Below are 24,597 nucleotides of genomic sequence, written 5' to 3' on the forward strand. Positions count from 1 at the left end.
GGTACCATGATGCCTCCAGCTTTTTTTTTTTCTTTTTTTTCTTTGCTTAGGATTATGCAGTCATAAAAAAGGGTGAGTTCATGCCCTTTGCAGGGACATGGATGAAGCTGGAAACTATCATTCTAAACTAACACAAGAACAGAAAATCAAACACTGCGTGTTCTCAACTCATAAGTGGGAGTTGAACAATGAGAACATGTGAATACAGGGAGGGGAATATTTCATACAGGGGCCTGTTAGAGGGGTGTGGAGCTTGGGGAGGGATAGCATTAGGAGAATTATCTAATGCAGATGATGGGTTGATGGGTGCAGCAAACCACCATGGCATGTGTATACCTAAGTAACAAACCTGCACATTCTACACATGTATCCCAGAACTTAAAGTATAATAAAAAATTTAAATAATAATTAGATGCCTTATATACTCTGCCATAAATTGTATGACCAAACTCTACAATACTTTCAAACATCATATAAGTTAAACAACCTTCATAGAAAGCCCTCAAGTCCAACCCACTCTTCTCACAGCTAAAGAATCCATAGCCTCTGAACCATTTCTGCTTTTAATTTTACCTTCTAATACTTCGTTCTCCAGAAAGAAGCCAGACTGACAATTTATAAACACACAACAAACCAAGTCCCTCCCCTGCTTGAAACACTCCATTGACTTCCCTGGGGAGTGATTTTGTCTCTGAGGGGAAACCTGGCAATGTTTGAAGATATTTTTTATTGTCACAATGGGGCAAGGAACAGTTGCTATTGACATCTAGTGTGAAAAAGCTAAGTATGCTGCTAACTATCCCACAGCACATAGGACAGCCCCACAACAATTATCTGGCCCCAAATTCCAATAATGGTAAGTCTGACAAACCCTGAACTTCACTAAAATAAAATCCAAAATCCTTACCATGGACCAAAGGGCTCTACACGACCCTCGTCTCCCTCTCAAATCTCATCTCCCATGTATAAACCCTCTTGCTCTACTCCAGCCATTGTTGGTTTATTATACAAAATGATTTTTTGAATCTAAGCCTTTAAAACTTAATCTTTCTGGGTCAGGCACAGTGGCTTGTGCCTGTAACCTTAGCATTTCAGGAGGTCAGGGTGGGCAGACTGCATGAGGCCAGGGGGTTTTAGATGAGCCTGGGCAACACAGCAAAACCCTGCCTCTACTAAAAATACAAACATTAGCAGGGCATGGTGGTGTACGCCTGTAATCCCAGCTTCTTGAGAGGCTGAAGCATGAGAATCACTTAAACCCAGGAGGCAAAGGATGCAGTGAGCCAAGACCACATCACTGCATTCCAGCCTGGGTAACAGAGAAAAAGTCTGTCTCAGTACATAAATAATTCAATAATCTTGCTCTTTGCTTTGCCTGGAATGCTCTTTCCCCCAGTGTTTGCCTACTTGGCTGCTTTTCAATGCTCAGGTCACTCAAACATTACCTCCTCAGTGAATGAAGCCCGAAAACCACAAGACAGACACCACCATATGGAAAGACAGGATCTTAGAAAAGGGGATTTTGAGGGAAACAGGATGAAAAACGGCCCATAGAAGATATGAAAGAATTACAGACTACCATTCTAAATAGCAGATGCTGAATACCTGAAATTTGTACTGGGGTTGTATGATATTCTCTTGGAAAGTTGAGCAGCCTGGAATTGGAAGTACTATACATAAATGTTAACTCATAGCTGGGAGGGGATGGATAAACATGCCAGAGTATCAGTAAGAGAGGATTGAGGTTTCCATTAAGATTCAAACAGAAACAGAAGAATTGCAAGGGAGGTGAAGAAGATGCTTGTGTTACCCACCAGAAAAGGGTCCAGATCCAAACCCCAAGACACGGTTCTTGGGTCTCAAGCAAGGAAAAAATTAGAGGAGAATCCAAAAAGTGAAATCAAGTTTATTAAGAAAGAAAATGAATAAAGAATAGCTGCTCCATAGGCAGAGCAGCAGCATGGGCTGCTCAACTAAGAATAAAGTTATTTCTTAATTATATGCTAAACAAGGGATGGATTACTCAAGAGTTTTCCAGGAAGAGGGTAAGCAATTCCCAGAACTGAGGATTCCTTCCCCTTTTAGACCATATAGGGTAACTTCCAGACCTTGCCCATGGCATCTAGAAAGGGTCATGGCACTGGTGGAAGTGTCTGTTACCATGATAAAGCATTATAATTAGCATCTAAAGAGCAGTGAGAATGACAAGTAGTCACTTTCATCATCATCTTGGTTTTGGTGGGATTTGGCTGACTTCTTTACAGCAAGCTGTTTATCAGCAAGGTCTTTGTGACATGTATCTTGTAAGGACTTCCTATCTCATTCTGTAACTAAGAATGCCTTAACCTCCTGGGAATGCAGCCCAGTAGGTCTCATTATTTTACCCAGCCCCTATTCGAGATGGAGTTGCTCTGGTTCAAACACCTCTGACACTTACATGTTGTGAGAAATGTGAAAAGGGAGGCATGGGGAGGAATACTGAAAACAAAGGGTACAATTTCCATGGGAAAACTATTTACAAAGGCAAATGGGTAGAGGCTATGGGTGGAGAACTATTTCAGAGATTTGGATCCTAAAGACAGCAATTCCTATTGATGATTAGATACAAATTGTAGTTATTCCAGTTAGGACAAAAAAAAAAATTAAAGGAAAATCCATGCATCTAAATAAATTTTTTAAAACTCAAAAGACTGTATGGAGGAATGACAGAGGGTCATCACATAAATATTTAATTTCCCAAAGATGATGACAGGAGATGAGAGTGAAGCGCTGTGGATTTTGATCTGACATTAATCATGACGCTATTAAGCAGCTCCAAAAATTCTTAGGAGTTAACTCATACAGATTAATAGTCATTGCTGGGAAGACTCACAATATAGTGAATGATGTTAAGGCCTGGGCCAGGTTCAACAAGAAGAGTGATCTATGAGACCAAAGGGAAGAGAAAGTGGCAGCACCTATTCAGGGTATTTGTCATTGTTGTGAAAAGGAGTATCTTAGCGACTGAAAGACTGCAACAGAGGATAATAAAAGGGTGTGAAAATCCAGGTTATAAGGAGAGGAAAGCTGACAATCAGGCAATGTTATGTAAAATAAAGCATAGTGGGAGCATAAAGAATATTGGCTGTCTTTTCAAAAACCTGAGCAATAGTGGTGATAAAATAAGAGGACCCTATATGAAAGAACTGATGCAGAACTGACCAAACTGGGGATGAGTCCTGAGAGATAGACTTGGGTATTTATCTAGACTTGGGTGAGTAGCAGAGGTAAAGCTTTTCAAGGAGATGGTTTATGTAAGACAGACCCTTTGGGGAACTTATAACTAGCAGTCTTTTATGAGAGTGCATCTTAGTGTGAAGAATGAGAGCACTTCCCTGCCTCAGTGCAATGTGGCTTCATGATGGAGAGCCTGAATAAGATTATTTTCCTCCACATTCTCTTCAAAATTGAAAATAGATGACAGTATTCTGTTTAATTGCAATAATACATCGCCTCTAGATATCCTTACCCTCTAAGTGAGAGTTGGATTTGTCCCATAAGTTATCGCTGAGTCCCTTTACTTTTCTTAAGCTGTTTTTAAGTTGTTTTATGTTGATTTCCATTTCATAAATACTATCAAAGCAAAGATGTAGGACTTGATGATCAGTTAAAATAACAGTTAAACTGAAAATCAGCGGATAGAAAAGTTCAAGAGCCACTTACGATTTTAAAACTGAGCAGACAAAGCCAGTTGAGTAAATAAATGTTGCTTTCAAATATTGCATTAATTTTGCTATCTAGGATAAGGGAAACGATACTATGGATGGTCCTTTCAACACTGAGATTACAGTTGTTAATATGACATGTCTCCTAAAACACATAACATACTTTTAAATGAATCTGAAATGGATGCACTTACAGTATCTTATGTCAAAAAAAAGATCTTAAAATATTGCTGCATTTTAATTCATGGATATGTGGCTAGCTTCATAGCAAATGAGAGATTTATATCCCATTACTACCTAGAGAACAATAATGCCAACATCTCTGGTGAAATTAACTTGTGATGTGTATAGCACTATCTCTCTGGACAAAAAGATCCCATATCATGAAGTTACTCCTGATAGTACAGGCTTTACTTTGGTAATATCAGCTGTTTGCAAAGCTTTTTCTAAAGCTGGATCAGATTCACATATTTTATAGACGGCTTCTGAGCCCTTGGGAGCCCCGTCAGTAAACACTTTTTCCATCCCCATATTTTGTGGATTCTTAAGATAAGATTCATACTTATTCAACCATAGAAGAAGTATATTTGGCATAATAGTAGTTACATTTTAAATTCCCAAAAGGTAAGAGAGGTGGGTCTATCATTATTAGCAGCCAGTTCTCTCCTCTGCATACTACCCAAATATATAACATTATCAAGATACATAGATATAATTGTCTAAGAAATAAAGCGTGAAAGTAACATGTAAAGGAAGCACACCTTCAAAACAACATTATTGTCATAGGATAGAATGAAATATGATTTATGTAAATGAATTTTGCATGGCATTGCTAATCATTATTTAGTGTCTATTCAAGGTGGACAGTATGCTAAGAATATGTACCTCAACAGAATAGTATTCACATACATTTTCTCTAGGAATTTATACATAAAATAATCTAAAGATGACAAAATTTAAAATTCAAAGTATATTAGATTTAAAGCACATATAATAAAATGCCTCTTATAATATTGAAGTTTTATCCAAAATTTTACAAGATTTTATGAAAATTAAAAATGTAAAAACGTTACTTTTTTTCTCATCTTAAAAAATATATTTATTTATTTATTTATATGGCAGAGGGGGTCTAGTTCTGTGGCCAAGCTTGTTCTGGAGTTTCTGATCTCAAGCAATCTTCCCACCTCGACCTTCCAAAATGCTGCAATAATTGTCATGAACCACCATGCCTGGCTAAAAAAGTAAAAACATTAAAAGCTCAAATTACATGTATTGTGAATCAGTTAGAAATCAAACATTCGGTAACAACTGTGGATATACTCAGAGAACTCGGTCTAAAGTGTGTAACAACTGTGGATATACTCAGAGAACTCGGTCTAAAGTGTGTAATATCCTCTGGTTTACATGCATATGTCTGTATTCCACTTCTTACCTATGAAGCTAAAGATAAGTATCAGATAATTTTAAAAAAAGATAGACATGAGGTTCCTGAACTGTATTTTACTTTAAAGGTCTATTCCCAAAGTTGTTTAATTTTATGTCTTCCTTACGATCATTATTACTGATAAGCAATTATTTCAGCCCTTAATGATAAAGTAGCAGTCAATAATGGTCACCAATATTTCAGAGACTTACAGTCATATACATGTGATTGCCACTTACGCTACCTGATTATTCCAAGTCGTCTTGGAGCCACTAGCACTATCACTGTCATTCTGGGGTTCAGGCTGAAGGAGCAGCCACCATCTGGCACAATGTAGAGCTCATTTAAAAAACAAGAGAGATTCAGTAACAAACTGCTAGCAGCAAAAACAAGACATCAGTGTGGTGGTAAAGTAAAATTCCCTCCGGGGAAAGAGGATCCCATAGGGAAGAAAATAAATAGATGAACTGTAAATCAAACTACCCCAATAGATTAATATAATTTTTACTTGGCGTGCTAATCTGTTGGAAGAGGCAGGGGATTTGGACAGAGACATTAAAATGAACAAAGGTTAACTTGTTCTTTTTTCTTAACCTACTCTGGCAAATCTCCCAGAATTTTAAGTTGTCTTATTATTTACTGCTCTGTTTTCAATTAAATCCTTCATCTCTTGTATTGATGCCCATTCCTATAACCCAGCTCTGTTTTCTGCTTATGTCTTCAGGGTAAGATCTTAACTTCCCTACTCTAACCTTGCTAAGTCTGGTCAGAATTTCTCAGGAAAGCTAGAGGTTCTCTTTCTGCAAATTAGGATGTGTTCATATACCACACATGTGACATTTTTCTTCAAAATCTATTTCGGGAAGAGTTTTCTGAAACAAATTTTAATAATGCACTATTAAGAAGTAGAGCTCTGAGTATCTCTAGTTTAATGTTTTCTGATTGCAATTTTACAGACAAGCTCTGAATCAGAATTGTTAATCTCAATATATATGTGCCCAAGCAAAAGCTGTATACCTAATTATTTGGAAGCATTCTTTTAATAAAAACTGAGGCATGATTAATATATCTGGAAAAAACGGTCAGGTATACAATACTGACAGGTATTTTACAACAGGGGAAATCAGGAACATCAAAAGCTAAAACAGAATAAGATTAAGGGTTTTTATGTTGTTGTTGTAGGTGATTTAATTGTGTTTAGCTTTTTAAAGAGATTCATAAGAAAATGGACTTTGTCCACTAAATACATAGACTACCTTTTCATCAGTCCAAGAGAATCTATCTCTAGTAACCCCTCGTGAGTGGAAACAGCCTGTTGCAGAGCATGAATTGCCATTATTCCTCTCTAGCTATCTTATCCTCAGATATCAGAAAGCTCTTTTTTAATCTGTCTTTGGAGATCTTGATCTCAACCTCAAGCAATTATTATCTGTCAAAATCATTTGTAGCAGTTTACAGGGGAGGGAAGAGTGCATTTTTTTCTCTCAAATGAGGAAATTGCGATGAGATGTAAAACTCTGAAGAATTAATTGTTACAGGTGTCAGTATAATTTTTCTCAACATTCTCTACAAACCCTAGGCACCCTTCCAAGTAGGGAAATAAATTGATGGTCCCTTCAGGTCAAACACATACTGTTAAATGCATGTGTAGTTTTGTTTGTTTTGTATTGGTTGTCTGTCTGCATAACCATAAACTTAATAGGTTGAAAGAACCTCTGACCTCAGCACAGTCCAGATTAAACTATGAAATGTCTTCCATTAGCTGAATGCTACACCCATGTCCAATTCCTTTCTTAACCTTTGGTCTCCATTCAACAATTTCATTTACAATATCTTTGGGGATCAGCTATGCGTGGGGCACACTTACGTGCCCTGAGGACACAAAATCAACAGTCAGTAACATCCCTGATCTTCATCCTCTAGGATTAGTGGTGAAGTGTGGGAATAGAGTCTAGAATGGTGAAAAGGGTATTTCTACTATAATTCCATTCAAATTTCAGAAAATTCATTCTGGTTGGGGTGAGAAGTGGGAAGATCATGGAGGGATATTTTACTGAAGAGACCAAGACTGAAATTTCAGCAGATTTACTTCTATCACAGGACAGTTTTAATCCCCACTATGATTTTGAGCCCAATAACATTCTTCTGGGATTTTCACTGCAGATCCTACCAAGGCTAATTTACTCTTTAGTCCCATGAAATGCCTTGCCTCATTCCTTCACAACCACTGTCCACCCCACAGCTCAACTCCAGTTTCTTCTTTCTCCAGAGATCAGCCCATATCCCCATTTCCTGCATAAACTTTCCCAGATCACTTCTACCCATATTTGTCTCTTTCTAATCATTATAATGTAATCAAATACCACCTCCTATTTTTTAATATAAATACCAGGGGTGTCTTATTTACCCACATGTTTTCCATCCCTCTTCATTCTTGCATACAAGAATGGTTTACAACCTCTCTTGCTACATTTCCATACCATTATGTTTCTAGGAGATCAAATAACAACTCAGTGAATGTGTATATATCACTGTGCAGGTCAACTCCACGTAGTTAAAAATGCAAAGTTACCAAGAGAATGTGTCCCTGAAACCTTGAGGAGTAATGAGTTTAATTGTGTCCAGTACCTGCCAACCACTGTGTGGGGCGGTCTGTGACTGCATGACTATAACATGTGGATATGAAAAAAAAATCAATAAAGTGAAAGTATATTAATTGATAAGCAATACTTTCTTATAAAATAGGCAAAAAGAAAGTGAAATGGAAATTGTTTTTAAACAATTCTCAGTTGTCCTTTTTTTCTTATATTGTCATAACCAAGACGACCAAGACAAACTATTTGTTTAAACTTCAGACTGAGGACTTCTGCTGTTTTACCTACAGTTGCTTAGGAATGAGAAGTAGGGGTGCTGGTCTGCAGCCCCTGCTCTACCTCCTAGAAAAAAAAAAAAAGAAGGAATGATGATAATGGTAAATTTTAAGTACTGCTACTGATGATGATGATAGAGTTTTTTGCTGTATTCCAGGTCCTATTCTAAATGCTATACATATATATATATATATATATGTGTATATATATATATACATACATATATATATACATATATATATATACACACATATATATACATATATATACACACATATATATACACATATATATATACACATATATGTGTGTGTGTGTGTGTATATATTATATATATATATACACATCGCATCATGTGTATATATATTATATATGGACACAGTCCTTTCAACCATCTCATTACGACCACTGTACAGATGAGGAAAATTAGTTATAACAAGGTTGAATAAGTCACCCAAGGCCACAAGCCAACCATAAGGATGGGATGTAAACCCAGATATAAAGGTTCTGGAGCCCATGCCCCATTCTGCTACATCCCACTGTGTCTCCTTTTACCAAAAGTCTCCCAATTGTAGAAATATGAATCTGCTGTGTTCAATGTCATTGCAGAAGTGAGCAAGGGCTATTCCTTGAAGCATACATCTGACAATGTCAATGCGACTAAGTCTTTCAGTTAGTTACATGCTTGGTGAGGGTTTCACAACAAAATCTTAACGAAGATAGCCATAAATTCACACATGCCCTCAAGTAAATGTAAAAATCCACAGAAATGAGGAAGAGTAATTGTTATGCCAAAAATTCTTATGCTTGAATATGTTTTCATATAACATATTGAGTAAATAAAAAATAAATATTATTGCTTATGTGTTAGAGTTTGATACTTTTCAGTAATATAGACAAATTGCACTTGGCAGAAAAAGTTCTCAATATATTTACAAGTTATTCTAGAAAGAGATAAATAAATGTGTGCTTAAATCAATGAAAGTAAAGACAAAAAGTGTGTTTATGGATATCAGGATTTCTAAGGAGCTAAACATAATTGAATTCTGGCTATTTATTTATTGAAATGAAAATGGCCATTGCTAAGGGAAGTATTTGATTATGGAAGATAAAACTAAAGTTATCAATATAACACAGAGTTCATTATTACAAGAAGTGGAAGAATGTTATTAGACCCACAAATCAATAGAAAAATGGTAACATTTTGCTTCAGATAACAGAAGACTCAGTTTTTCTTTTTTTTTCTCAGTGTTTTACTGTTATTGCTGTTTTAGCCACTAATACAAAGGAAAAAACTCCCCCATGTTTCTCTTTATTTTCTTGGAGTATAACGTCTTTCTACATTTAATTTGTCCTTTCTTGGACTTTATAGTGCTTAGTCCTCCTCCCTCTCCTCCTTCCTCTCCTGACCCTGGAGCTCTGCAGATGACTATCTCTTAATAATTCTATTATCTACTTAAATCAAGAAGGAAAATTAGAGTTATTCCTCTAATTTTCCTTCTTGATTTAAGTAGATAATAGAATTAAAATCTTCCCACCCACATACTCTTCCCCAAATAATCAGTTTTCATAAAGCAACCCTTCAGTTATACTCGTTCTTTGTGTACCCTTCCAAGGGAGTTTATATCTCTAAGATTTTATATTCCCATCTTTTTCTCAAATTACAAATATACCATAGTATTTTAGACCTTTCTCTTTTCATTCACTATGCTTGGAGTTCTATGTCAGTTTACATTACATATTTTCAAGTTTTAATCTTTTTCTTTTCCACCAGTAGTATAATAATTTGAATTAAGTTATGTGATATTCTACATTATTTTATATAATATATAAAAATATATATTTGTTTATAACTAAGATAATTAAATTCCCATGAAGTCTCTGTTTTACATAATACAATGTTACATATATCATTCAAATGGGTTCCTTCCGGTCCTTTTCCAATTCTGCCCAGAGAAGAGAATTATTCTCTTGACATTTGAGTTCTAATCATCTTGGTGTTAAAATATTTTATCTCATACATTTTAACTCAGAAATATTTTCAATTTTCTTTTTTTAAGTTTCATAAACATGGATTATATTGTAAAGCAGTCTTTGAGATTTCCTTTTTGTCTCTACATTGATGCTTAGTCATAATACTTTCATATTCATTAAGGTATGACATCCCATCATGTGAATATATACCACAATATATTGAAAGCAATGGCTAAACCCACAATTACTTTTGCACCAACCTAATATTTATGAATGTTTCTGTTGGTGGGCCTAGAGTTTCACTTTTCTATTATGAACAAAGCTGTTATGAGAGTTCTTCTACATGTCTCCTGGTAAAACCTAAGAATTTATATAAAGTACTTGCCTGGGAGTAAAATAAGCGCTGATATTCAGGATATGAGAGTGCCCAAATTTAAGAGATACTGCCAAATTATTTTTCCAGAATGTTTGCACAAATTTACACATGAATCAGCAGTACAAAAATCTCCCATTGAGAAATACCTAATGTAGATGATGGGACGATGGATGCAGCAAACCACCACCATGGCACATGTATACATATGGAATGAACAAGCATGATCTGCACATGTACCCCAGAACTTAAAGAAGAAATAAACAAATCCAACCAAAAAAAAAAAAATCCCATTGTTCACACTCATGCTAAAACCTGGTATTGACAAATTTCTATTTTCCCCAATTTCTTTTGAGTATATATCTAAGAATGGATTTGCTGTAGTTGCATGTTTATCTTTAACGGGTATCACCAAACTCTCTTCCAAAGTGGCTACTTGAACTCATGTTTTCATCATCAATTATTTTAACATACACGAGTTTCTTTTATTTTATAAATATTTTTTGTAAATTCCTTTTCATGTAATAAGCAAAATATGTTCTTATACATGAGGAAAGTAATTTTTAAATAATCTGTTTTTATTATTTATGTTTCTCTGATACCTTCTGCTTCATTTATTTATTTATTTTTATATGTTTTGCTGTGATTGCTTTGTTGAATGGGCAGAACTTTTTATAAAGTAGGTTTTAAACTCTGAAAGAGTTTAAAGGAGTTTAAAGGGAGACTGAGATAGATGCAGATGAAAAACAATCAACTGTAATTTTCTGTAGGCATTTTATCAGTCACTTGATTTAAAGAGAAGAATCATAGCCTTTATTCTCTCATGGGAACTATAAACCCAGATTCCGGCATTCTGTGGGACAAGCAGACTAAGATGGGCCTGGGATTGTATGTTCTTTGTATGTTCACTTAGTTCCCTTATTTTAGGTACATAATCAGCTGTGTTTAATGTGGTGTATTTGCCAGTTTTCATTCTACTAGTAAAGAGATACTTGAAATTGGGAAATATACAAAAGAAGGAGGTTTAATGGACTCACAGTTCCACGTGGCTGGGGAGGCCTCACAATCATGGTGGAAGGTAAAGGGCATGAACCAAATGGTGGCAGACAAGAGAAGAGAGCTTGCACAGGGAAACTCCCTCTTATAAAACGATGGGATCGCGTGAGACTTACACACTCCCACGAAAACAGCATGGAAAAGACCCACCCCCATGATTCAATTACCTCTTGCTGGGCCTCTCCTACAACACAAGGGAATTTTAAGAGCTACAATTCAAGATGAGATTTGGGTGGGTACACTGCCAAACCCTATCATATGGTGAGTACAAAATCTTTTTGGTTATGGTTCTTTGGAGAGCAAATATCCCAGTTACTCTGGGTTGGAGGAAGGGTAGTAACCTCTATGCAGAAAACAGAGAAAAAAAAATAGGATTCTGATTTGTAAAAGCAGACTTTCAGCCTTTTGTCTTACTTGCTGATGGCCCAAGCTAACAACCCAAGTTTAAGGAATTCCAACAACTCCTACTTCTCAAGTCGTCTGGCTGGGTATTCATGGTTAATATGCTTGCTTCAGGACTTACCTTGCATTCTGAAGTAGGCTTCAGACATCTCCTGACAAGTAAATGAACACTTGTCCCTCTGTTTTCCACCTTTGAAGTGTGTGGATGTCATAGTCCTCCTGCACTGCTCAGAAGTGTAGGCTGATGTAAACTGATTCTTCATTTCTACTGCATTAATTTAGCTGCAGAAGGGAAAGTAGGTATAGTAATGTTTTTTATGCACCATGCTCCTTTTCCTGATCTTTCTAGTTGAACTTTTCAACAATGGGACTAAACATTTGTCTGGCTCCTCATTCCATGACTTTATGAAGGTTCCAACCTCACTTTGATCGTTTCTGAGCGAAATTCTAGCTTTTCCCTTCAGCTGCATTATTCAGAATTGTGAACTCCCAAACCTTTTGAATCCACTGACATTTTTGATGAATATAAGAAGAATCTTCTGAACATTGTATCTAATAAGCTCAAGAGCAGAAACCAAGTACCTCGTAAGAATCACTGTACCTATGTTACCTTAAATGCACAAAAAAAAATTCACCTGGGTTTTCTGTATTTTGCATTGTTAAAACAATTTAAAAAATTAAAGATAAAATGATGTTATTAAATACGATTTGAGTATGTATTTTAAACTATATTGAGCTCAGAAAAAATGACCTGTTTTGAATAACTAGTCAAGCGATATCCAGTTATGCAGGCACAAAACCAGGAGATGGGATTTGGTTTCTAGACAGCTTTCTTGTTTACTATTACAGTAAGACAGATAATCCATCTAGAATTCAACTTATTAATAATTTGAAAAAGTTTTATTCGATGGTATGAAAAACTTTCAGCTGAGGAAAAAACCCTAATAAGAACATTTAATGACTTCTTGTATGTTAGGAAGTATTTATCTTTAGCCATTTTGACTGAAGGAAAACAAAACCTTTTTCTTCAATTCAGAGGTCTCTGAACCACTCTTCTGGTCTCCTTTCTGTTGATTTATATACTTAAAATAACTTAGGACCACTAACCTGACCTCTCTTTCTCTGCCAACTTATTTATATTTAATATTTTAATCTACTTCTCTCTCTTTTCTAATTTCTTTTTTATCTTTGTCCTTATGTTTTCAGGCAAGTGACTTACAGGAATTTTACACAGTATTCCAGATATAGCCGTACTCAAACTATATAAACTAGGACTTCCTGCCTGTGTGCAACCTGACTCTCTTCAAGACAAACTGCATTGCAAAATTGTGTCTAGATTGTTCCTCCCCCTGGCTATCAGATGCCTATATTAAATGACGAGCAAGGAAGTTTGTTCTGCTAGTGGCTAGATTTGTTTTTCCTAATTATATAGTAGCATAATTTCAAGAAATTTTATTACAAATTACTGTAATTTGTGACATTAATAATCTTTACTAATAGATGGGAAATTAGGTTTATTAAGGACCTGTTTATTTGACTACGTCATTTGGCAACTACTACACTCAATGCTGTTAGTTCAACAACAAAAGGAATTCCTCAGAAAAACTGAGGGCCTATAGGTTGCCTGCCTGAGTAAGGAAGGAACAATCCAGGGATCTGCCTGTGCCTGACAAATGTGCAAATCGGCAAATGTTTTGAGACTATACAGTTTATTGTATAGGAGAATCATTATCTTAATACCATCAGAGTATTGTGTTTATGCTCCACACAGCACTGAAATGCAGTTTTTATTTAGCATTTATTAATTTATTTATTCAAACCATTTATGTACTTTCCTAATTGTAATTCTAGGAGAGCAGCTATATTATCTGCCTTATTGTTATATTCCCAATATCCCAGAAAGTAGATGTTCAATAAATGCTTTTCAAATGATTGGCAGAACAGAATGGTATAAGCAATGAAGAGTGCCTTAGTCTTTTCAGGCTGTTATATAAAACTACCATTCTCTGGGTGCCTTATAAACAACACAACTTTATAAGTAAATTTTATTTATGAGTCTGAGAAGTACAAGATCAAAATACCAACAGATTCAGTGTCTGATAAGGACACATTCCCTGGTTCATATTGGGGGTTTGGATGTAAATATATAAATATTCTTGGGACACAAACATTTTAGTCTGCAGGAAGAAGAGTGCATATTTATATCTATCTTAGGTTACCAAAACTGAAAATATACTTTCTAAAAATAATAGGAACTTAGCTAATTTACATTCCCACCAGTAGTTTACAGGGGCTGACTTTTCTCCATAATCTTACCTATATTTATCTTTTTTTTTTTGTAGCAGCCAATGCAACCATTGTGAAGTGACATCTCATTGTGGTTTTAATTTGCATTTCCCTGATAAACAGTGATGTTATTATTTTTGTTCATGTATCTGTTAGTCATTTGTATGGATTCTATTGAGAAACGTCTGTTCAGATCATTAGCCCATTTTCTAATGGGTTATTCGTTTTACTGCTATGTTGTTAAATTCCATGTATGTTTTATATATTAATCTCTTATCACATATATGATTTGTAAATATTTTATCCTAATCTTTGGATTGTCTCTTTACTCTGTTAATTGTTTCCTTTGCTACAAAACTTTGTTTTCTGGTTTTTGTTTTTGTTTTGAGACAGAGTCTCACTCTGTCATCCAGGCTGAAGTATGAGGACACAATCTCAGCTCACTGTAACCTCCACCTTCCAGGATCAAGGGATTCTCCTGCCTCAGCCTCCTGAGTAGCTAGGATTACAGATATGTGCCACCACATCTGGCTAATTTTTTGCATTTTTACTACAGATGGGGTTTCTCCATGTGGTCAAGCTGGTCTCAAACTCCTGACCTCAGGTAATCTGCCCACCTAGGCCTCCCAAATTGCTGGGACTACTCACCTGGCCACAAACTTTTTAGTCAGATGCAATCCCATTTGTCTATCTCTGCTTTTGTAGTCTGTGCTTCTGATGATATCCAAGAAATCACTGCCCAGACAAATGTTACAGAGCTTGCTCCTTGTGTTTTCTTCTAATAGTTTTACAGTTTCAGGTTTTAAATCTTTACTTCATTTTGAGTTGATTTTGTATATGATATGTCGTAGGGGTTCAATTTCACTACTTTGCATATCAATATCCAGTTCTCCCAGCACTACTGAAAAGATTGTCCTAACCCTATTGAGTCTTGACAGTTTTGTTGAAAATTAATTGACAATTTTTTGGGGTTTATTTCTTGGCTTTCTACGTTATTCTATTGGTCAACATGTCTGTTTTTATGCTAGTTCCATGCTTTTTTGACCACTATGGTTTTGTAAGGTATTTTGAAATCTGACAGTGTGATTGTTTGTTCTTGTTATTCTTTCCTACTTGGGGTTGTTCATGAACCTATACAGAGTCTTCTAGGGTATATAATAATTTAAAGTTTGTCATCCTAGCTTTACAGTATCCCTAACATGGTATTTCCTCAGAAATTGTAAGCATCTAAGTATTAACAGTTTCCTAAGTCCACTATAGTTTCAGCTTTTTTGATGAAAAAGTATCCTTGACTGACTAAAATTTATGATAATTCATCACTATGTAGGTTTTGTCCATTTTTCTTTTAAAAATTTTTCACAGCAAGCAAATCAATGTACAGGATTTTATATAACACAAAGGCATAAAATTACCAAAAAAAGTTATTTTTATAATGAACCAAAAATCTAATTCCAGCTTTCAAAGTGAGACATTTGTATATTTAAGTTCAGGAGGAATCACTTTTGATTTGTAATATGTTGTCAGTGGAGTGAAAAATAAAAACTTATTTTTTTTTATTCATGTTCTATATAGTCATGTGTTATATATTATATTTTCTTAAAATGTGGCTACGCCTAAAGTTATCACTCTTTCGGCCTCACTTCAGGTATTTAAAAAAAACTGCTCTGAGTTGCAAGTCTTTAAAACATACATATTTCACCAAGAGTATTTGGTAAGTCAGAGAAATGCTTACCCAAAGTAAACCCTTTGAAGGGGTGATAAAAATGACAGTGAGTGACAGCCTATGAACATATACAGAAAAATTAAAAAATATTACATATCATGCCAGTTGCTGTAGGAAAAACTAAAAAGAACTCAAATGAAAACCTATACATCTCATCATTTGTCTCCTAATCAGTAAAATCATTTTGAAGTGGGCTTGTTGTCTGGGGTGACACCCAAGGTTCTTTGTCTCACAGCCACAGACATCAAGAACGTAGACACACACAAAGGGTGAGGTATAGAGCAGAAATTCAATAGGCAAAAGAGAGAGAATAGCTCTCTGCTACCAAAAGAGGTCTGAGAAAAACGGGTTGCTAATCTGTGGTGAAATGCAGGGATTTTTATAGAAGAACTAATGGGGAGACCGTGTATGATTTACAAAGGACATTAAAAATCTGTTAGGACTAGGTGTGCCATCTGCATAGGGCATGAATCTTTGGCAGCCCCCACACCAATTCTTTTATTATGCATGTGCTTTCTCTACCTGAGCTTCTCCATGTTGCCCATTTCTTACTGTACACATGCTAACAAAAAAGGGAAGGCTGAGCCCCATGGTAGATATGTGTGGCTCCCAGGTAGCCTTTTCCTGTTGAGATAGCTGCCAGCATCCCCCCATGCAAGCTTCCAGCTTCCTTATTTATGTTTGCAGCTTGATCTTTTACACTGCTCTTTGTTAGATATGATTTCTTGGGCTGATTTTTGTAAGAAGGGGAGTTCTGCTGAAGACCCTTTTGTCCTCACTCTCTGTCTAAATAATGTCTCCTATATCAGTTTCAGTGCCAAAAAAAGTTTCATCCTATAAAAACATTGCTAGCAATTGTGATACCTGATGCACATGCATGCTATTAATTTTTTCTCTTTTCCCTTCAAGCTGAAGTTTGAAGTAATTTTTTTCTACTAGTTTGGTAGACATGGAATTCTTATAATACCTTTGTAAAATATTTCTGGTTATAACTGAGCAATGGCATTAAAAGCAATGGCAAATGAGGCCTTTGTTTGGTGCACTTATCATGTTATAACTCTACACAGATTATATACTCAATAAATTTCTGTGATACCTTGACAATCATTTTGATTGATTGAATTGTGTCCATCAATAAAGGTATATCCAAGTCCTAACCCCTAGTGTCTGAGAATCTGACATTATTTGGAAAAAGAATCTTTGAAGATGTAACTAAGGTAAGAATCTCAAAAGTAACCTGAATTTAGGATGGATTCTAAACTTATAAGGACAAGTGCCCTTATAAGGAAAGAGGAAGATACAGAGATACAGAGGGAAGAGAGCTATGCTAAGAATTGCCAGCTTTCTCAGGAAGCTGGGAAAGAGGCATGGAGCAGATTTGACCTCAGACACTCCAAGAGAAAGCAACTCTACCAACAAGTTGATTTTGGACTTCCAGTCTCCAGAACTGTGAGGGAATAATTACTTTTGCCTCAAAGCTATCAAGTTTGTGAAAAATTGTTATGATACCCCTAGGAAACAAATCTATCGCCAAGACTTCCATAATTTATGACTTTTTCTTTAATCTACTAGAAGCAATATAGAATATGATAAAGGAAACAGCTTTGGAGATTGTCTATCTAGGTTCAATCCTGAGTTAACCACTTATTAACCACAAAAATGATTAAATATTGCCAAAAATTGTACAAATTTTATTGGACCTGTATCAGAATTAAACAGAAAATGTTCTAAAGATATTGCTTACAATTTTTCTAGCTATCTAGAAAACACCCAATAGATACTAACAAAAATTGTTCCTAGAGGATGCTGCTGGTCGTATCTCTGTAACTGAGGTGAAGAGAGATGCAACAGGTTAGGTTTCAAATTAATATTTACTATTTGCTATAATGTAAACCTGAGTAAAATGTGGCTTTTCCTTATCTATTTGAAAGTATATCTTTTTGCATATGTATAGATGTGTCAGCCATGAAACAACGCATACAAGGTACAGAGGGAAGGTATACCAGGACCAACCACAGAAGAGCCAGGAAAGGAGGCAAGATAGATAGAGAGAAGCCAGATTGATGATGGAGTTAAGTATCATATTAAGGAATTTAGGCACTGTCTTATATAATGAAGTGCCACTAAAGGAAACCAAGCTGAGAAATAACATGCCTCAGTTGTGTTTTATATAAAGTACTCTGGCTGCAGTGTGTGAGAATAAATTTAAGGATTACAGACAGAAAGCCCAGTTAAGAAACTTTTGCTGTACTCTATGTGAGAGATAACAAACATTCCATTTTATTTTATTTTGAGACAGAGTCTTGCTCTGTTACCCAGGCTAGAGTACATTTGTGCAATCTCAGCTCACTCCAACCTCCGCCTCCCAGGTTTAACCAATTCTCATGCCTTAGCCACTGGAGTAGCTGGGATTACAGGCTTGTACCACCATTCCTGACTACTTTTTGTATTTTAGTAGAGGCAAGTTTTCACTACTGTCTTGGCCAGGCTGGTCTCCAACTCCTGGCCTCAAGTGATCTGCCCACCTAGGCCTCCCAAAGGACTGAGATTATCGGTGTAAACCACCATATCTGGTCTACAAAGATGCAATGTTTTAAAAATGGTAGTTGGGGGCCGGGCGCAGTGGCTCAAGCCTGTAATCCCAGCACTTTCGGAGGCCGAGGCGGGTGGATCACGAGGTCAAAGATCGAGACCATCCTGGTCAATATGGTGAAACCTCGTCTCTACTAAAAATTACAAAAAATTAGCTGGGCACGGTGGCGCATGCCCGTAATCCCTGCTACTCAGGAGGCTGAGGCAGGAGAATTGCCTGAATCCAGGGGGCAGAGGTTGCGGTGACCCAAGATCGCGCCATTGCACTCCAGCCTGGGTAACAAGAGCAAAACTCCATCTCAAAAAAAAAAAAAAATGGTAGTTGGATAAAAATGGGGGATAAAATAAATAATAGGAAGGGATGTGTTGACTGAATGTCAAATGTGATATGAGAAGATAATAAAAATGACAAGGATGCATCATTAGTAAAAAATCAAATGAAAATGTACATGAATGAAGCATATTTGAGGATAGAGAAACAGAGTGAGCTCTCTTTCTCCAAGTTAATATTTGTGGAACAGTAAGAATAACCCTATGGAGATATGCAGTAGCTCAGTCTATGTCTAAAGTTAAAAAAAAAAAGAAGTCTGACCTATTCCTACAAATTAAGGAGTTGGCATTTATTTGCTATTAAGATCCTGAGGCTGGATGTGGTGGCTTATGCCTATCATCCCAGCACTTTGTAAGGCCAAGATGGGAGGACTGCTTGCATCCAGGAGTTTGACGCCAGCCAGGCAACATAGTGAGATCCCCTCTCTACAACAAATAAACAAAATTAGCCAGGCATGGCAGCACGTGCTGGTAGTACCAGCTACTAGAGAGGCTGAGGCAGGAGGGTCACTTGAGCCTAGGAAGTTGAGGCTGCAGTGAGCCAAGGTAGTGCCACTGCATTACAGCCAGGGTAACAGAACTGCTTAAAAGAAAAAAAAAACATGAGAATGTGTAAGATCACCAAGAACAGTGTGTAGACTGTGAGAGTTGTTCCTAAGTACAAACATATAAACATAAAGGAGAAAGAGAAGCTCTTAAAGAAGGAGAAAACCAGAGGTATGACAATGACCAGAGGAGTGCTGTGCCATGGCAATGAAAGGAATTAAGACAGGGAGAGTAAGTGCTCTAGCAGTCAGAATTCATTCAATAGAAGAGCAGAATACAACACAGGATTTGGAAGTATGAAGGTATTAAAATGAATAATTGTGTCACAGCCCAATGGCTCCTTCTTGCTGGCTACCTGGAAGAGTCAAGACATTGAGAACAGCAGAAATGCTGCAAGTCAGAAGGAGTTTAATTATCACAAGGCAGCCAAGTGGGAAGACTGGAAATATTTCTCAAATCTGCTTCTCTGAGAGCTCAGAGGATAGGATTTTTAAGGACAATTTAGCCGGCATGGCACTAGGGAATGTGTGCTGCTGATTGGTTGGGTTGGGGATGAAACAATAAGAGGGTCTGTCTTTGTATACTTGAGAGTCAGTTTCCAGGTGGGGGGTCACATGACTGGTTGGGTCAGTTGCTGGTATGAGGCATGAGTCCAGGTAGCATCAGTAGGTCAGCAGAATGGGAAAAATCTGAAAATATCTCAAAGATCAATCTTAGGTTTTATAATAGTGATGTTATCTAAGGAGCCAGGTTGGGGGTGGTGTTTCAAATCTTGTGACCTCTGGCTACATGACTTGTGAGTGGTAAGGAATTATAAAAAAGCAACCTAGGGAACAATGGCTGGTTATCATTTAACCATGCCTATGTCTTGGCAGAATTAAGGCTCCACCCATAATTTTAATGCTGTGGCCTTTTATTAGTCTTATAAAGATAGTTTAGGTCCCTGAACAAGGGGAAGGTCAGTATTAGGAAGGGGCTATTATTCTCCTGGCTTTAACATCAAATTATAAGCTAAATGTCTCCCATAGTAAGCTTTGTCTACATTCAGGAATGATCCAGGGCAGTAAGCTTGTGAGGTTAGAAACAAGATAAAGTTTGTTTATGGTAGATTTCTCCCACTGTCACAGTTTTTGCAAAGGAGGTTTCCATTGAGTTTTTATATAATTGTTAGGCATCTTGCAGGTGCAGTTTCCAATTTAAGTCTTTTGGAATGACACTCAGTCCAAAAAGAGTTCAAACCTCAAAGCCATCACGACAGCTAGAGGAATACCAAACCAGACAATACTGCTGCTTTCCCAATGAACTCTCACAACTGCAATGCTGGAGAATAAGCACACAGAGCTAAAATCATGCCTAGAAATAAAAAAGTGGATGAAGAGTCTGGGGCTGATGTCATTTCTTGACAGCAGGGAATTGAACACTGGGCACTGGAACACAAGTGAAAGTAACCAACCCATTTCCAAATCTTGTTTACTGGCAGCACTGGCTTCAAGCCACAGATCTAGTCTCCACTTCACTTTTTCCTGAACTCTCTGGAGTGCATCTAATGGAGAAACACATTTCATGTCCAACATTATAGCTACAAGAGAGCTGGTGAAGTGATTTTAGCATTCCTATCTTTCCAAATAATTATATGAAGTGGAATTTAAAAAAGACAATTTGAAAAAATTCTTTCACAATCATCAAATGTAATACAATATCTCAACAAGACAGATATTGGAAAATATCAATTGGATGTATTATTTAGAAGTTATTAGAGCTCATAATAAAAATAGCTTCAGTGTCATGGGGAAAGTAAAAACCATATTGGAGGGATTTAGGAAGGCAAATGAAAGACAAAGAAGAATGAAGACTGTTATTGATTAACCTCCATAGGAAGAAGAGAAAAATTGAGATACTACTGTAAGAAACAGTAAGATTATTCATTCTTTAGCATAGGGTATAGAAATAATTTTAAAAAAAGAAATAAGGAAAGGGCTTTGTTTATATTGTTTGCTTAGCAAAAGGCTATTTAAGCCTATCTATGCATTGAGGGAATGCTACCTAGGAAGATAAGGGAGACTAAATGTAAAATGCGGGGCGGGGGAGAGCATATTCACTCAGCAAATTTTCTCAAGGGAGCAAAGTAAAAAATAAACATACAGAAATATTTACATAGAAGGAAAAAAAAAACTCCTATTTACATCTTACAGAGAAAAAAATGGCTAATATGGAACAGATAAGTTTGTAGGTGAGTACAGAAGTGAGACTGCAACTAATGGTCACAGGATTTTTTCTATCTTGTTTGTTTTGTTTGGTTGGTTTGTTCTCATAGCATAGATTCTAGGAATAAGGTTGCCCAGTGAGAATGAGATTAATGGAAACTGAGGAAAGAGACATAGGAAAGTCATAAAATTTTAGAATAATCATTTTGAGGAATCAAAGTTAGAGCTAACCAAGATCAGTAAAGGTATTAATGGGATGTTTTGAAGTCACAACAAAGTTACTTATCAGGATATTTTCACCTGTGTATTTTTTGTCTCCACAGCACTTATTCAATCAAGTAAATAAAAAAATAATGCAGATGATAGCAGTGATTTGGGGTTCATTTTGAGTGGGTGAATGTGAGAAAAGGACAGGTGCTGAGAAATCTAGGCTACTGAGAAAGTTGTTCAGATATTGCAAATGAAATTTACGGATGCTGGTGAAGGAAGGGAGATCGGGGAATATCTGAATTTCTAAAACAGAAGATAATAAGGTCTTAGAATCTTTGATGAAATAAAATGAAGGAAATAAGGGAGTAAAAGAGCTGGAAAAACAAGAAGTCATGTGATATAGCCGGCCTAAAGTTAGAACCTGTACAATGCCATTTTATAAATTGACAAAATTGTTTCCATTCTCCTTACAATGACTGCTAACCTTGGCTTCTGTAAACTGTTAGTTTACTTTGCAGGATGCAAAGTGAGGTAAAGCTGCATACCTTCTCTTATCTGTAACTGCCAGAATTGCTGGCCTTTGTTTACCAGAGTAAGCACCCCCAGATAATTCCATCCTGGTGCCAAGTAAATATAAATCTGTGGATCCCACCCCTACCCAGACGATGTGTAAACGGATGCTAATCTTAGCATCTGTGAACCCCTTAAATGACAATCAGAATGTCAAATAGTCCCCTGGCCCTCAGAATGTCCGGAACCCCCTCACCCTCATCTCCGCCCAGAAGGTGATTTGAATCCACTGGCCCTCGGAATGTCTGAAGCCCCTCACCCCATCCTCTCCCCTCACCCCCAAGGTGGTTTTTACGGGTATAAAAGTCTTGTCACCCTCTTTTACAGGGCCATGGGTTGGAGAGACATGAGTCCTCCGTGGCAATTTCGCATACTTTTGTCTTGGTGTTGACTTTCTGTGCTCGGTCTGATACAACAGTCATGGACAGAAAACAGGCAAGTTATATTTTAAAGTTCTGATCTCAATCAGATCAGATTAGAAAAACTTTGAGAATCTGACCCTGCAGGGAGAATTTTTGCTATAAATGTAGGTGACCACTGAAGCTGCAAGAGCTGGGTCAATTAGATACATAGCTATTGTTTGGAGTTCTATAGGTGAGGGTTCAAGACCATTCACATAAATAAAAGATGATATGTAAATATGGAAAGTATGATCCAGGTACCAAAGACTGCAACAGATGTAGAATCTACAAATGAAGATGTAGAAAATCAAAAGAATAGGGTAGTATGATTCTCAAAGGAGTAGAAGTTTTGATAAGAAGTAGAACACTTGTGTGAAAGTGTTGTGAATCTAGAGAATGATAACCCTGTTTTCTCACTTCAACTATTTGGATTTGAAAATATAATCAATTATAATTACATTTTAATGTAATAATCTCAATAGCAGTGAATTCCAGAAGCAGGGAGAAATAGCAGCAAACCCTCGGAATAATTTAACAACTAGGCTTCTTTAAATATTATTAACTAGAAATGGTCAAAATACAGAATAACCACTGATACTACCAATGTATAATGCAACTCAATTAAATGGCTCTTTTTTTTTGCCCTCCAAAATTATTAAAACAAATATTCTAAGGCACAAATGAAAGTTCCTTTGCAACAATTATGACAGAAAAATCTGGCATAGCTGACTCCATCAACTCCATCATGCTTCTAACCTCACAAAGAGACTATGAAAAATATGTAGCACTATTAAACAAAATTACTCTCTTAAGAAATATGGCATAATCATACTTTTCTTGCAAGAACATTACGTGTGTTTTTCCATAAACAGTCACAGAAATGAACATTTTAATTTATATTATTTGAAACTGGGAAATCAAAATATGCCACCCAAAAATATACTTCTTTGGCGTATTTTGGGTTAGTTGTGATGAGAAAAAGCAGGCAGAATTAGCTCTGAGAAGCTATCCTTTTGTAAAAGAAATTTACATCTATCCGCTTTAATAAAAAAAACGGAATGCAGATAGAGGCTTCTTCTGAGGTTGTCTTATCGGGATCTAGGAAAGATTAACTCACAGGAGAAAGAGACTAAAGGTCTGACACTTATTAAGGTTTCACAGAGAAACTTTTACTACAGACTACCATTTCTCTTTCTGAGGGCTGCTTCTCAGGAGACTTCATCTGCATAACAAGATAGGCTTTGCTCGTTACATATTTTTTTCTCCTCACCCTCCAGTAACCTTTTACCACTTCCCTCTCAGAGCTCCAAACCCCAACTCCGTTCCTTACAGTATAAAATCTTCAGTCATCTGGCTCATCTTGGAGTCTCAGTTTTTATGCAGCTGCTGTGTATTTGCATACAAATTAACTTGTATGCCTTTTCTCCTACTAATCTGTCTGTTGTCCATTTTTTTTAGGCTCAAATTACAAAGTCTTCAACAAAGAAAGGAGAAGACTTTCCTTCATCCCTGCAAAACAAAACTCTTTTTAAACACCAGACATCAGGACCTGTTTACACATTTCCTTTGCCAACACAAGAAATAGTTTTATGGTATATCCAACTTTTATTATTAATCAAACTATATAATTTTCACAATATTTAGAAAGGTTAATTTACATATGGTGTTTGAGAAAGAATCAATTGGAAGTTTAATAAAAAATGAAATTATTTTTATAAATAGGCTCTTAGAAATGCAAAACTCCTTGCTGTTAATGATTCAATGTAAAACTATCTCCAATTATTCAAAACTTGAATGTCTAATTTCCTAATCCGGTACAACTGCCTTTTACTGACACAACAAATATAATGTGCACATTTTAATTTCCTTTAACAGAATCTACTGTTGACTCATAAAGAGTGCAAAAAATCTGCAGGGAATTAACCTTAAAATC

The 24,597-nt window shown here is 36.3% G+C and overlaps 1 long non-coding RNA gene across 2 annotated transcripts in view; it reads right to left on the reverse strand.

Annotated features, from left to right (window-relative positions):
• Positions 1-24,597, reverse strand: part of LOC108588015 (uncharacterized) — a 571,409-nt gene that overhangs the window by 264,237 nt on the left and 282,575 nt on the right. For both annotated transcript variants that reach the window (XR_013525581.1, XR_013525580.1), the window contains exon 3: positions 11,924-12,084. This is a non-coding gene — a long non-coding RNA (uncharacterized LOC108588015). The remainder of the gene's footprint in view (positions 1-11,923; positions 12,085-24,597) is intronic.

The sequence above is a fragment of the Callithrix jacchus genome, chromosome 13, assembly GCF_049354715.1.
Source record: "Callithrix jacchus isolate 240 chromosome 13, calJac240_pri, whole genome shotgun sequence".
NCBI classification, from domain to species: Eukaryota; Metazoa; Chordata; class Mammalia; order Primates; family Cebidae; genus Callithrix; species Callithrix jacchus.